General features: G+C 51.3%; 1 long non-coding RNA gene across 1 annotated transcript; it reads left to right on the top strand.

Annotated features, from left to right (window-relative positions):
• Positions 1–220: 220 nt before the first annotated feature.
• LOC106025996 (uncharacterized) lies at positions 221–6296 on the top strand. Its single transcript, XR_001199611.3, has 3 exons — positions 221–501; positions 1485–1783; positions 3076–6296. It is a non-coding gene; the product is annotated as an uncharacterized LOC106025996 (long non-coding RNA).
• The last annotated feature ends 8482 nt before the right edge of the window (positions 6297–14778 follow it).

Here is a 14778-nt window from a genome sequence, read left to right as displayed (position 1 = left end):
AGAACTTGAAGGGATCTTAGACATCTTCTCCCCATTCTTATTTTGCAGGCAGGGAAACTGAGGCACAGCAGGAGACACGATCCTCCCAGGCCACACAGCTCACTATTAGTAAGTGGAGGCCACAATCCAGGCTTGGGCCTGCTCCCTGGCTGGCAGGAGCCAGTGAAAGAACTTGGCTGGAGAGCAGGTTGGGGCGTGGACTGCTGCTCCGTGGTGGAGCTTTGTCTGGCACACACCATGCTGCGGGTCTCATTCCCAGCCCTGGAAAGAAACGAGCAGGATGCACGTGGTCAGAGCAGGGCATCTCAGCAGGACAAGGCCACCAGTCTTCATTCCACCCTAGTGCATTTGAGCGGCAGCAGCTGGGTCACAGCCCCCAGAGGAGTGTAGCTCGGCGGGCAGTGGCAGCTCAGAGCCACTGCGCCTTGAGTTGCTGTCTTACCGCTGCCCCTCAGAGGCCTTGTCCCTTGCAGATGCCCTTCCTTCCTTGTCTGCAGGATGGTAAGGCTGAGAACTGAGGCTCTATGTCCTGGGAGCCGTCTACAGGGGGAGATTGAAGTCTGAGTTGGGATGGAAGCCAGTGGCCAGGGTGGTGGCAAATCCCCAGGGCCCTGGCTTCTCTTTTGCTTTCCTGGGCTCAAAGCCCTGGTCCTCACACCTTTGGCTGGGGGCTGTGGGGCTGGGTGGAGGTGGCCAGATCAGAGCACTGCCTGCCAGGGCCCTGACACTTGCATGAACTCTCTCCTGGGTTCTTATTAGCATGACATGTCAAAGAGGCTGGTAAAAGTTAACAGGCCTCCCTGCCTCCAGGAGATCAGAGGGAAGACTGGAGCTTATCGGGGTCAGCGAGAGGTCACTGAGACCTGCCTGAGCCATGCAATCCCAAGCTGACCCTGGGCTAGGATTCTCCACCCCAACCCAGAACCCAGAGCTGTTGCAGAGCGGCTGACCCTAGCCCACATTCCTCCAAAGGCCCCTCCGAAGCTGTGCTGGGTCTTCCTTAGGGCTCTGGGCCTACTGTGTGGGGCGGGGAAGGGCCGCAGCTGGGAGTAAGTGGGTGATCTGCCAGGGAGAATCAGGCCTGGGCTGGGCTTGGCCAGGTGTGACCTAGTCCCTGACCCCTGGTGGCCCAGAGTGGGAGGAGGCGAGGGATAGGGTTGGGAGGAGGCTGCTGGCTAACATTTACCAGGATCTTTGAAGATGTAAATGCTTCCCCAGTCCCTGCCTGGATTGATGGGGTCAGAGGTCACTGGCTCTAGTGCCCGGGTCCTCAGGGTCCTCCGGGTCCTCCCAGTGGGCTGGAAATGTTGCAAGGCAGCTGGGGCAGGGTCCTGTATAATGAGATGTCCCTAGAGCCAGAGGGCTCCTGGGCAATGCTATTTCTGGTGCTTTTTTGGTTCAGCCCCAGTGATCTGGGGCCCTTGGGAGGGTTGTGGACGTTGCTTTTGTCCAGTGCTCACACATCCCCTGGGTATGATTTTCAGGCTGTTTGGTCACTATGGTCAGTCACTGGACTGGCAGAGCTTCCATCTTCCGCCGGCCTGAATAGCTGCGCTGAGGTTCCTGTGTAGCCACACAGACTGCCCAGGGCTTCTCGGATCCTGCCTGGTGTCCCTCCTGCCTGTCTGCTCTGCAGGCTTGCGCTTCCCTGCCTCCTCCGCACAGAGAACTCCTGTTACTTTCTGCACCACCTCCTTCGGAATCGTTTGGAATGGAACCATTGTGCTGTCTTCCTCCAGCATTTGTTCACAACTCGTCCACTGAACTGATAGTTAGGAACTAGGTACTTAGAGGGTCATGTTAGCTAACATTTGTATAGCCCCATCTTGCTGCTGTATGTATGAACAAATTGACTGTGTAGAACATCCCTACAAGCAGGCCAGTTATTACCCACCCTTCACAGCTGAGGTTACACATCTGATAAGGGTTTAATGTAATCCTCACTACAGGCTATGAGGTAGATGCTATGTTTCTAATTTTACAGATGACCCATTAAGTAACAGGTCAAAATTGCGTAGCTTGTCGGCAGCAGCGTGAGCAGAGGACTCTGGAGCCGGGGCTGCTCCCTCTAGCAGCAGACTTTGTTTCTGTCTATGTGAAGCTTTGTTCTCTCACATTTGAATGATCTGCTCATCTTCTTCATGATCTTAGGAGCCGTACCAAGACAGTGACATTGACTTCTTTACCAGTGACCCTTGAATTCCTGTTGTGTTGGGCACTTCATTTGCATACAGTAAATACTTAATGATTGATTATTGATGGGCAACTATATGAGATGAGAATAAGGCAGCTAATATTTAAGGGTTTGTTAAACTTGATCTGTTTTAGACCTCTTTTGGTGATACTGGGAATAGGGCCTTTTACTGAGCTGCATCCCCCAGCTGTTTTTTTTTTTTAATTAAATTTTGAGACGGAGTCTTATTGAGTTGTTTAAATTATCCAGGCTGGGCTTGAACTTATGATCCTCCTGTCTCAGCTCCCAAGAGTGCTGAGATTCCAGCCATGCACACCCACTGCCCAGTTTCCTTTAGTCCTTTTTGCAGGAATAGGGACCAGCCTTCCTGGGCTGCAGCTCGTCTGTGCTAAAGATGGGGTTCAACTCATAGGTTTCTCTGGTCCACAAGTCAGGGTCCTCGACACACTGCAGGGGTTGGGGGAGGAAAGGTGGTCACTGTGGAAGGTGCCGGAGTCACTGCATCTGGCCTCTTGCTCTTCCTGTCTCCACTGGGTAAGGAAAATGGCAGGGACCAGACTGCCACACTAAGGCTGCTTCCGCAGGAAGCTGAAGGGCATCTGGGAATGTTGAGGCTTTTCCCAAGCTTCCTCCCAGCTGTTCAGATGTGTGTAGTAGTTAAAAGACAGCCATTGCGCACATTACAGGTGTTTAATGACTTTTACCAATTGCTACCGAATTGGTGACATCGTAGTCCAGGGAGACGGTGGGGTTCAGAAGCTACTGGCAAGGTGCTGTGTGAGTTTGCAGGGAGAGAGGAGGTGGCAGTGATGGGAGGGTTCCTGCCCTGGCTGTGTCTGGTCCCTTTGTTCTGACATCCACCTCTCCTCTTCCTTTTTCAGGTAGAGAAGAGTCTTTGGATTGACCTGCTCACTGGTCTGGCAGCCTGGCCAGCCAGGGTCTGTACAGAGGAGGGGATGCAAAGACGGCCGTGGGTCACATGGCCAAGAAGCCCACCGGAGCTCATGTCTGTGCCGCCAGGTCCCTACTGTTGGCACCAGTCACATTGGCTCCAGGGCCCCTGTTTCCTAGACCAGACAGCCAGGCCAGTCTTCCCCACCCCTCTTCAATTAATCCTCTATTTTGGTTGACTTAAGAGTCAAACTGCAGGAGAACTGCACCCAAATGGGATAAGCTCACTTAAATCACTGGCAGGTAACGTGATAGATGGCTTGGCCGGCACCCATGGTGGGAATTAAGCAAAGCCTGAGCTGCAGCGACAGTGGGAAATAACCTTGAGTGACTGCGGTAAGCAGGTGACCTCGTTTCACCTGGGGGCCAGCACCCACCCTGCACTCTGACTCAGATGGGAAGGTTGCATGCAGTGCCTGCCCAGTGGGTGGCTGGTGCTTTTCTCCAGCCTCTTCGTCCCACAGCAGGACCAGTGCCTCAGCAGCTGGACCCCCGGCAGAATGGACAAGTCATCCAGCTGGGAAAGGACATGGGACTGAAACTGGGTCCCATGTCCTTTCCCACGAGCCTGGGTCTCATGTGCTCCAGCCCGGCCAGGTGAGGATTCTAGCAAATGGTCCCATCTGCTGAGCTCACACGCTTGTTGGGGGAACCTAGGAAGAACCTGCAAGGGGCAGGAAAAGGCTGCTTTAGGGTCACAGGAAGAAACTGACTGTGACCAGAAACCGCTCTTACCAAGGAGAAACTTCAAGGTGCTTGCTTTTATCAAGATGAAGATTCCTAGCAGAACTTCAGATAAGCAGAACAAACAAGCTTCTGCCCAAGTGGGAACTGGTTCTGTTCCCTTTCTTTGCTTTTGTAAGTCATCAAAGCCAAGTTCCTAAAGTCTGACTGTCTCACGGTACTTTCTGATGGTTTCATTGTTTTGTTTATTGTGCTTATGACAAGTGCTAACAGACCGCTTTCAAAGTGTGTTGATATTTCAGTTGTTTTTGAATAACCCTTCTGTTTTTCTGCATCTGGACAGCATTAGAGTCTGGCCCCAGGAAACCACTGGGCTCCTATAAAAGTGAACCAGGTCCCCTTGTGCAGAAAACACTGGCCATGACAAGATCAGACATCCATCTGGGCAAGAACACACTCGAAATATGAGCAGACTCATGAGGCTGTGTTCAGCAGCCAGGGAAGACAGGCCTGGTCTGGGAGGAGGCCAGTGAGCCGCGTCGAGTGGGCTGTGGGTGTCTGTCTTTGTGCATGGGAATACTGTGTTCAGCCAATGTGCCTAGCAGAGTGCCTGGCACTGCTCACTGCACAAATTATTCGCTGTCTAGAGGTCCCTAGTCTGTCTCTTTCTTGTTTTCTCACAGGTTGCTGGTCATTCACCAGCATAGTATAGGAGCAGGAGTCTCCTGCCTTTTGCAGATGGGAAGGGGATCTAGGAGTGGAATAGGCTTAGGGGATGTGAGTTATTCCTAAACCTTCCTGCAAGGTCACCTCTGTTTTCCTCCGTTCCAGTGGGCCCTGTAGCCCCTGCACCTTGTGAGTGCATAGATGGTCCTCTCCTACTGGGTTTTGGAGTGGCAGGACCCCCTCTGGGTTGATCCTGGTTGCTCTGTGTTTCAGTTGAAGAGGGTCCTATCTTTGTGCCCTGGTTTAGTGGGCCTCCCTGAGGTCACTGTGAGAGTCAGGCAGGAGGGAGGTTTCAAGGTGCTAAGAGCTTGGGAGTATCCATGCTGCACTTGGAGGAGATCCAGGTTGTCCAGATGAGGGAAGAAGTTAGTTCAGTCAGCTGGTTCTAAAAATGAATCCTGGAGGCTCTTGTAATTAATTAGCATGCTCATGCATATAAATGGCTTGGATGGGCAGGACTACACCTTCTGATCGGCAGTGGTTGGGGGTCCATTCACCAGTTCTTGATTCCTTTATGGCAGCCCTCCCTGGCTTTTCCTTCCAGATAAACTCTATGGTGACAGCTAGTTTTCCACTGGTGTAACGAATTCCTGAGCTCATTGACTTTTAAGGGCAAAGGTTTCAATCCATGATTACATGGACCTGTTGCTTTGGGCTTCTAGTTTGGGGTGAGGGGAAGAGCACGTCATGGCAGGAGTATGTTGTAGAGCAAAGTGTTCACCCCGTGGAGGGAAAGAAATAGGTGACCAGGGTCCCACAGTCTCCTTCAAGGACATCCTCCAGTGACCAGAATCTTCTACCAGGCCTCTCCTCCCCAAGCATCAATCATGGAGCAAAGCTTTAACACATGGGCCTCTAGGGAACATTTCAGATCCAAACTATGGCAGGTTATCTTGATAAAAACACCTGAGTAAGCTTCTTTTTTTTTTTTTTTTTTTTTTGGTCTTTTTCGTTTTTATCGGTGCCAGGGATCGAACTCACGACTGCCTGCTTGCAAGGCAGGCGCTTATGCCACTGAGCTAAATCCCCAGTCCCTTGAGTAAGCTTCTTATCCTTGAAGAACCCTCAGAACGTCATCCCACCTGGGAGACCCAAGGGTATGCTCAGCAACACTGATTTTGGTTCAGCAGGGCACACTCTCACTGGCCATTGGTTCTAGAGTAGATGCAGGGAGGCTGTGGGTCTAGGCCCAGACGCCCCAACAAGGGGAGTAGCCGGCCTGGCAGGGGCTGAGCTGTTTCCCATGTTATTCTCTGGATAGGCAGGGTAGAGAACTGCGCTCTTTTCTCTGCTGTGAGATGTATATGCGTGTATGTGCCTGTGTGTGAACACTTGTCATTTTGAAAAATTCTAAACTTTATGTAGCAGTTTCTCTCTCACCAGGATCTCTTCTTGTGTGAAACTTTAATTTTATAGTTTTGGCTGTTAATTCATCATGGGTACCACCATCAATAAATATTTATTGAGCTTTCACTGGGCCCAGCGTGTTGAAATAAGAGCTATATATTTGACTCAAGAGGAGTTGATAGCTGATGAGGGTAGATTTGGGGAAGCGTGGGAGAAGTTTCTTGGAGGTCTCTTCCAACCCTGAGATTTTACGACTTTGTAAGTACAGTGACAGGGTCACCTTGACAAGAGCCAAGCTGTCTGCACAGACAACACAATGGGCCTTCTTTGAGAGATGCTTGCCCCTGTGTGGGAGCCCACAGCTCTCATGAGCAACATGAGCCCCATGCCCATTTGGGGGTCCAGGGCTGAAATGAAATTAATCCTTTTGGCTTTTCCTGTGGGGCCCTTCAGAGAAAGTACACATTTGTGGGTTGAGCAATGGTTTGCCATTTGATTCTTGATTTTAAAAGGAGCTTGGGAAAGTTTCGATCCTGCTGCTGCTTTGGTAGGAGAGGACCAGGCTTCCTCTTGCCCTCTTCTTGGTGGCCACCTGGTGGGAACCCCATTGTCAGAGCCTCTGGAGTGCACGGGCTAGGAGGAAGGATACCTACTGGGGGTGGGGTGGGGATGAATCTCTCACAGAGCCCTAGTTAATCAGACCAGAAGTGGCCTGCCTGCCACAGCAGTGACTCAGGCCTCCTGAGGGCTTTGGTTCAACATTATGAAGATGAACATGGCTCCCAGAATTCCCTCTGGACCTGGGCTCCATGCTAATTGCCTCCAAATTTATGGGGAGATGGGCAGGCTGCAGCGGGAACCTGTGGAGCTCAGTGTGGGCACGTTTTGGGAAACAGGCCAGGCTCCAGCAACAGTCATGCAAAGGTGGGTCCTAACCCCAAGGGGTCAAGGTACCTTTGTTCAAAGGAGAAGCCACACCCGGAGAGGTTAAATGCCTCAGGAAACACTGTCAGAGCAGGAACCTGGTCCACCCTTGTAGCTGACTTTGGTGTGCCCCACACTGGTTTTCCCCGGGGTTGAACTGGTAGCAAGAGGGTTGAGGAGGGTTGGCAGAGGTGCGAGGAGCCGTGCAGCTGAGCTCTGTATTTGACCGTGGACTAGTTACCCCGCTCTCCAGCCTCACTTCCTGATCTATGAAGATAATAGTGAGTAGAAACTATCTCATGGGGTTGTTAGGGGCAGTGAATGAAATCATTCATACAAAATCATCCATTGTGCCTAGACACAGTTCAGTGACAGATAAACATTCAGTGTCACCACAGGCAGGCAGTGTGGTAGCTAAGGATGCAGGCGCAAAGAAATTGCATGACTTGCCAGGTAACACAGCTAGTGAGGAGCAGGGTCATGCAGAATCCCCTACTTAGCCCTCTTTCTCGCTGACCAGGAGACTGAGACCAGGCTCTCTAGGTATCAGGACTACTCCTGGCAGGTGCCTGTCTTGGGATAATGCGACTCCCTGTTCCCTTGAGACAGTTGGCACTTGGGGCAACTGGGCAACTGGCTCTGCGTCCGCCTGAGCCAGTGACTGTCCGGTATGACACCATGACAGGAATGGGGGAGGCAGACAGCTCCAGCCACAGCGGAAGCTGCTAGGCCAGCAGGGCGGGGTGGCCCTGGCGCCCTGAGATCTCAGCGTGGCTTTCTGTCAAGCCTCTGTTGGTGCCTAGTTCCTCCATAAAGCCATTATGTACCGGGAGAATTAATCATGCCGTTAGGTAAGCATTATGGCACTTTTATGGCAGCTTTGAAGCTAATCTGTCACTAATGCCTGCTGGATTATCATGATTTCTTGCAGTTGTGATTCATTAACTCGGAGCCTAATAGTAATTCTATTAAACATCTTCCATCACTGTTTGTCCCAACATGTCCATCCCCACTCTCTGCTCTATTGTGCTGCCACAAAGGCATGACTGATCGCGACCTGTGTGGTCTCCAAAAAAGAACCCCTAATGAGATGGACAGGTCCCTGAGCCAGCTAGACTCGCTGGCAGCCTGTGTCCTTCCCAGCCCAGGTCCTGAGCATCTTGGTGCCTCCCCATTGAGATTCAGTTTGTCTCATCAGGAGGCCTCAGTGCAGCTCCTGAAACTCTGTCGTAGCTTTTCAGAGGCCAAGGGGAAGCTGTGTGGACTCAGGACTCAGCACGCACCAGCCACAGTTGCTTCTGAGTTAGATCCAACCAGGACAAAAGGGCTCGGGGTTGGGAGGGAAAGCTAGGAAGTTGGCTGACACAGTGTGAACCCAATCTGCTTTCCCTTTCTGTTCCAGGTTGACACTGCAGGCAAAGGAGGAGATAGGCGTGGGTCACCAAGCCACCCCATGCAAGGCCAGCCCCAGCCCCTTTCACGGAACTACCTGGTGAGGTGTTTCAGTAAGAAATGAGTCTTTTGGGCAGTTCTCTGCAGAAGGTCTGCTTCAGGGCAGGGCTTGACTGATGGGCCTTGCAGGAAAAAGAAAGAGGGAGAAGGGCCTGATGGGGTGGCTTGGAGGGAGTCCCTGGGGACCCGGGACTTGGGCTGTGTCCTGGTGCCTGCTGAGGAGGCTCTTGTCCCAGCATCTCACCCCTCACTGTGCCCATTCGTCAAGCCTGGCAATGATACCTCCACAATTTGCAGCCCCCTGCCTCCTCCCCTGCACTCAAGTGCGCGCCAGCCCTGACCCTTCCCGCCCTTGTTCAGGCCTCTGCTGTGGCTGAGGTGATGGATGGGTGGCTCCTCCTCCCATAGCCAGAGAGCTCCCTCACACAGCTGGGGGAACACATGCAGGTAGAAGTGGGGTCAACCCTGGGGCAGCCCAGCGACCCTGCCAAGAGGCCAGGGGGCCCTGTGTTCCCAGGGGTAGCAGGTGATGCCAGGGACATGGAAATAAAATCGAGAGAGGAAACCAGGAGATGGTTATCTCTGAGTGCACAAGGAGGACTGGGGCAGGGCGGTGGGGGGGGGGGGAGATCTAAAATAAAAGCCAAAAAAAAAAAAAAAAAAAAAACCCCGCTCTGAATCCCGAGGTCTTCCAAGACTTCTGCAAATCTACAGCATGGTGCAATGCCTTCCGAGCACAGCGACGACGTTGTCTGCTCCCATCCATCTGTGTTTTCTCACGCCTGTGTGCCTCAGAACCATCGAAATGAAAAACAAGTTAAAAAATACATAGACGTATATAGACTGAGCCAGAGAGAGAGAGAGAGGGAGAGAGGACAGTGCTCTGCAGCCTGTGTTTGCTTTTTTTTTCCTTTCTTTTTGTGCCAGTGTTTGTTGTAAGAGAAAGTGTATAAAAACAATCCTCAGACAACTGGAGTAAATATTCTCAACACATCAGTCGAGCAAGGAGTCAGGATCCAATGTTTCTGTTCTTTCTGGGAAAGGGAAAGGCTCTGTCCTTGCTTCTGGGTTCCTTGTTTCTTGTTCTGGGTGGAACTGGTTCTTCTCAGGACTGGTTGCTGGGCCCACAAGGAAGGCTGCCTCGGGAAGGCCCCTCCGAGGGCCCGGAGGCTTCTGGGAACAGGAAGTGAGTAGTAGCCCAGGCTTGGGGTGCAGGAGCTCAGCGCTGGAGGAGTCTGAGCCTGCTGCTGCCAGCAGGTGAGAAGTCCGGTCAGCCCTGGAGATGGCACCCTCGCAGGGGAAGGAAGGGCTGCTCTGCCCCCAGCCACGCCCCAGTGCCCGGTGCAGCCCTGATGACTTCCTTGTTGGAACTTCAGAAGCAGAGAGGAGGGTGCAGGAGGGAGCACCCAAAGGGAAGAATCCGAGGGCCAGGAGTTTTGAAGGAGTGGAAATAAAGTGGAGGAACCAGGAAGCAGGAGAAGGGCAGGCAGGAGCACAGGAATGAAGGAAAACAGAAATTGAAAGTGGGTGGAAGGGAGGCGGCCGAGCGAGGAAGAGTGCTAGGAGAGAGATCCAAGCGATGGCTGCCCACAGGACGGGAGTCAGCAAGCAGGAGGGAAGGCAGTTTAACAGGGCAACCCGAAGGCGGCTGTAACCCACAGCTGGCGGGGTGCCGGGTTTGATCTCCTTGTGAGCTGGGCGGTTTGATTAATCGTGGCCTGTGGCAAGGACGGACACCTGGCCCTCGTGCTTTGATCTCCGGCTTTCTCAGGGCCTGTGGGAGGGAGCTGCATGAGTGTGCGTCCTCCCTCCCGGGCCTGGGGCTGAGCTCCTCACAAGGAAGCTGGGAGGCCCTCCCAGAGTCTGGAGGTGGGGCGCGGGGAGCTGGGAAGGGCAGAGGACAGACGACTGAGGGCACTGGGTTCCTGGAGCCAGCGGCCCATGGGAACAGAGGCCCGGGAAGAAGGCTGGGGAGGGAATCTGGATGGGGGCCCTATGCGTAGGGGAAAGTCCCCCCTTAATCCTGAGGAGATTCAGCGATGAGGGGCACCTCCCCCCAGCCTCCTTATCAGGAAATGACTAAACTTTTAGGCAGAACCAGTTGGAGAAGAAAGCCACTGGAGTGAAACCGGCTCTGTGGCTTATAGGTGGTTAGCTTAATGGGGAGCAAGCTCTTGTAGGGTGCCATGGGAAGTACAGGGCTCCCTCGAACTGGCTCCATTTTATATATATTGGATGGAAACAGACTTGAGAAAAGAAAGTGACATATTGCCAAAAAATAAAAAAATTTAAGAAGAAGAAAAAGATGGAATAAAACCCTAATGCCCTTAAAAAAGAAAACCAAAAAAAAAAAAAAATCATAAATTATGTCTTTGGATTAAATCCATTGGTGTCCTGCCAATTTCAAATAATAGTGTAACTTGATTAAAAAACTTTATAGGATTTAAAGTTGCTGGCTTCTCTGACTCCTCCCAGCGACTTCTCTTTAAGTCACTGTCTACACCAGGCTAATTTGTTCCCAGATTCCTTAATCTTCTTCGAGTTGGTGATGACATTCATAGCTTTGTAGCCATATTGGAAGCATTCACAATAAAGTTTGCTCATGACTTCCAGTGGGAATTTGGGGGTGACTCAAGACATCACCCTGAAGACATGTGCTATGAAATTGCAGTGTCCATCCTTCCATCTCTGGAAGTGCGTGCATGGGGGTAAACTGCGTGGGCTTTGCCTGTCCTCGGCTGGTCTCCTTGTGGGCTGCCAAATAGCTATTCATCTCCACCTCAAGGCTCAGGCAAAGGACACACACGGAAGGAATAAGGACAGCTCCTATGGGTTCCTCCAGGACACGGTGTGGGGTTGTCAGGGATGTAGCCTCAGATGACTAAGCAGCTAAGACGGTTCCAGAAAGGAAAGTCAAGTTTCTGGTGGGATTGGAGTTCTGACCGAATGATATTAACCATGGTTTGGGAGGCATCTGTAGGACACAGCAGCCTTGTACCCAGAGGCCTGAGTTCAAATTCCACCTTCATGACTCAGTCCCTGACTGGGTGACCTTGGGCTGGCCACCTCCTGTCTTATCCTCTGAGCTTCAGCTTCCTCGCTATAAAATGAGATCAGGAAAAATGCTTGCCTCACAGGCGTGTTGTGAGGATTAGAGGCATTAGTAAATGGGAGAGCACCCTGTAAATGATGAAGCCTTCAATTAACGGTAGGCATTAGAATTACTGCTTCTATTACAGAAGCCCAGGTCTCTTTAACACTTGTGTTGACAGCAGGGATGTCTGAATTTCAAACAGGGCTTGCAGATGGAGGGCATTACAAAGGGGGGCCCCATGTTACCTGTTCCCTCTGGGCTACTTGCTCACCTGTAATTATTGTTTACTAATAAGTATGTTTTGCTCATAAATGTCCCATTAAACTGTGCTGAAAGCCTTTCCCCAGCTGGCCTGGCATTTCCTCACAGGGCTGGGCAGAAGCTCTGGCAGCACCCCGGGTGGTGGGTCTCTTGGATTGTGGGCTGCTGCACCTGGCCTTTCCCGGCAGGCCCCCAGATGGGCAATGGCAGTGCTCCCTGGTCCTTCTGGGGCTGTTTTGCTGGTTTATGCCTCTAGCCCAGGCTTCCTGAGACCCAAGGCTGTTTGTCCCTCCTTGTCTGCAGCCCTTCAGTTGGGGGATCCTGTTGTCACTCAGGATAAGAAGGTGGACAGAGCCTGGAGCTCAAGGCTCTAGGGTCAAACATTGGCTCTGTCCTGAGACCTGGGGAACACAAGGGCTGCCATGCATGACAAGGGGGGAATAGTGCTTACCTTCATAAGGCTGTGACGATGACAAAGAAAGCTTGGACTCTTCCCCATTGAGATGCTTAATAAATGATTACTCTTCTAAGACCAGTGTCTCCACCCTGGCTATGTTTTGAAATTGCTAGAGGTAACTAAAATCCTAAAGCCAGGGTCCTGCCTCCAGGGATTCTGATTTGGTTGGTATGGAGTTAATTAAGCCTTAGCATCAGTTAGGGTTGCAAAAATCCTTGTGGATTATAATGTATAGGATCTAGAAACTCTAGTGCTTCTCAAACATAGTGTTCATACATGTCAGCTAGGGAGTGTATGAAAATGCAGATTCTGAGATAGGCATCCGGCCATGGTATTTCGATACCTTAACAGGCATGTTAATGCTGCAAGTTAGGGACCCACACTTTATCAAGGCTCTGGTCTTACCTAGGCTCTATATCTTGGTGTACCTGGTCTTGGCCATGGATGGGATGGCCAAGTGGAATCAAGTGGAAACATGCACATGGAGACACCTGAGAGGCTGTTCAGGCTTGCTTACGGCGTTTGTGCCACACACACACACACACACACACACACACACATATACACTCTTCTGAATCCAACCTTAAATACCTATATAAATAGAAACATGAAAATATTTTCCCATATTTCACTGTCTTTCCCTAATATTTTACTATCTGTTTGGGGAGATAAACAAACGAAAGTATTTGCACAGAACATTAAGACACCAGGCTGTGAGTCTGAATACCTATTTGTAATACTCACCTGAAAAGTAGCTTCAGGCCACGCTGTAAATAGCCCTGGCACACTTAGGTGACCAAGTGGAACCCGCAAAGCCAGGTAAGAGAGCACAGCTGAACATAGTGAGCTGCAGATGGACAGGTCCACCCAGGACATGCCTGTGAGAGGGACACAGAAGCGATTGTGGAGCCAATGGCGTCTGCTGGTGGAAGAGGGTCTTCCAGACGACACTCCCCAGATGACAGGGCCTCCCCTCAACATTTTTGCAACAAGGTGCTTGGGGACAGGTACTTTTGCTTTGGATATAACAGAGAATGAGTTTTTCAGGGGAGTGGTACTGTATCCTCCGTATTTCATACTCTAGGCATTGATAACAAGTAGACAAAGGAAGTAACTAGACTATATAGCTAATGAGCCTTCATCCATTAAAGCTGTTTGCACGGTTGAGAGTCCTCTGAGGCTGGGGGGTCTGCTAAGACCCTAGAGATGTGAGCAGCTCCAGCAGGTCCTGGAGTATCTGCCACTATGTGTAGCAGGACCGGCTGAGGTTGAGTAATCAGGGCCCACACAGAGGAATCTGACCCAGCTCAGAGCAGAGGATCATAAGGCCACAACCTTGATGTTTGACTGCAGAGTGCTCACTGCCAGCAAGATCCATGGTAAGCCACTCTTGGATATTTTATGGACAGTTCAGCTGAGCTTATATTGTTTAGCCGATGGTATAGTGCTTTTCTCTAGGTTGGGATGCCTGTCTTGGTCCCTTTTTATTGTCCTTGTCCGGGCAGGTGTTATTAAAGACAGATGTCTGGACAAGATGAGCCCTGCTGCCAGTCACTGTTGAGGGCCTGGCATGTCAGGCGGTCAGCAAGGGGCTCCTCTCACGGACAGCTTCCTGCACACAGCTTATTCTTCCCTCCAGGTGCCACCCATCCCCGGCAGAACAAAGGTGAGCCCCCTGCAAGCTTTGCTCGGCTTGCCTGAGCACATCTGTCCTGAGCGCCCCAGGGCCTGTCTGCATGCAGAAATTGACATGCGCCTTTCCGGAAATCTTGTTTTATTGCTCTTTTCCCCTCCAACAACCCCCCGTCCCCACCCCCGCCACCACCTCCTCTTTGCCTCCTTTGGAATCCTAGTTCCAGATGTGACTCTCTCTGTTTCCTTTGGCTGAGAATTTGCCATTTTCCCATAACCTAGCCGGGTTGCCTGTTACAGAAACCCCAAAACTCCAACTTTCTGGGAAGACATCTAATTAAATTCCCAAAGAGGGGAGAGGAAAGCTCTCCCCAAAACAGACAGATACGACCTCCTCGCACATCATAATCACGGAAGGGAAAGTGCCGGGGATCCATGGAGGGAGCTGGTAACATGGTGTTCTGTTTCTCAGCATCCTCTGCAAAGAAGCTGGCCCTGGGTTTAAAATAGCCCTCTGGTAAAAGCAACTATTTAAAGAGTATTGGGGTCTGAGAAATGCAAAACAAAGTGTTGTTGATTAAAAACACATGGTTGGTTCTCGAGATGCGAGTAGCCAGCAAAATCAAATGTGACAGTGTTTTGGCTTTTTCTTTCCCACAAGACATGATGGTGATTTATTAGAATGATGTCAGCTGTGGTTAGAAAAAGTTTGCTGTGTTGTCTTAATAAAAGAGGCTTTACCTTGGAGCCGTCAAATGCCCTTTCTCCTCCGGCTGAGGCATCGGCTGCCAGGCTCTCAGTCCTCCTGTGGGGATTCTCCCCTGGGGACAAGCCTCTGCGTTTGGGGAGTTCATGAGGTCATGGGGGATGCATGTATCATGACAGTGATGTACAGTGGTCTTGGAGAAGGATTGGTTTGGTTGGTGCAGACATTGCACCCAGCTTGGAGCTATACTATGGCTTAGATTGGCTGGGTGGTGGGGCCTTTGGAGTGAGAGAGAACCTTGGAAAGGAAGACTCTAGCCCAGGGTAGCAAACCTATGACATGTGTGCCTC

This window comes from Cavia porcellus, unplaced genomic scaffold (assembly GCF_034190915.1).
Source record: "Cavia porcellus strain 051 isolate PalLab524CR breed Dunkin Hartley unplaced genomic scaffold, mCavPor4.1 scaffold_29, whole genome shotgun sequence".
NCBI classification, from domain to species: Eukaryota; Metazoa; Chordata; class Mammalia; order Rodentia; family Caviidae; genus Cavia; species Cavia porcellus.
This window is presented reverse-complemented; position numbering and strand designations above follow the sequence as displayed.